The sequence below is a fragment of the Nomia melanderi genome, unplaced genomic scaffold (genome assembly GCF_051020985.1).
Source record: "Nomia melanderi isolate GNS246 unplaced genomic scaffold, iyNomMela1 scaffold0014, whole genome shotgun sequence".
Classification (NCBI taxonomy): domain Eukaryota; kingdom Metazoa; phylum Arthropoda; class Insecta; order Hymenoptera; family Halictidae; genus Nomia; species Nomia melanderi.
Window position 1 is genome coordinate 6,193,176 of NW_027475130.1, and position 955 is coordinate 6,194,130.

Sequence of the window (955 nt, forward strand, 5' to 3'; positions counted from 1 at the left end):
CATGAGACGGTGGTTTTCTCGGCCCCTGGTGGTCCGAGGTCGTTCCCAGTGCCCACATTCATGCGCCAGGGCCTCCTACAGACAATGCACTTTGATTTATTGCGCTATCTGTAATAGCACGCGAGATATCACCAGATATATATTTTATTTTTCCCTGACCCTGAGTGTCTGGCCCCATGAGACGGTGGTTTTCTCGGCCCCTGATGGTCCGAGGTCGTTCCCCCTGGCCAGATTCAAGCGCCAGGGCCTCCTACAGACAATGCACTTTGATTTATTGCGCTATCTGTAATAGCACCCGAGATATCACCAGATATATATTGGATTTTCCCTTGTCCCTGAGTGTCCGGCCCCATGAGACGGTGGTTTTCTCGGCCCCTGGTGGTCCGAGGTCGTTCCCCCTGGCCAGATTCATGCGCCAGGTCCTCCTACAGACAATGCACTTTGATTTATTGCGCTATCTGTAAGAGCACCCGAGATGTCACCAGATATATATTGGATTTTCCCTTGTCCCTGAGTGTCCGGCCCCGTGGGACGGTGGTTTTCTCGGCCCCTGGTGTACCGTGGTCGTTCCCGCTGCACAGATTCATGCGCCAGGGCCTCCTGCAAATAGTTCACTTTGGTTTATTGAGCTATCTCTAATAGCACCCGAGATATCACCAGATATATATTGGATTTTTCCCTGACCCTGAGTGTCCGGCCCCATGAGACTGTGGTTTTCTCGGCCCCTGGTGGTCCGAGGTCGTTCCCAGTGCCCACATTCATGCGCCAGGGCCTCCTACAGACAATGCACTTTGATTTATTGCGCTATCTGTAATAGCACCCGAGATATCACCAGATATATATTGGATTTTCCCTTGTCCCTGAGTGTCCGGCCCCATGAGACGGTGGTTTTCTCGGCCCCTGGTGGTCCGAGGTCGTTCCCCCTGGCCAGATTCATGCGCCAGGTCCTCCTACA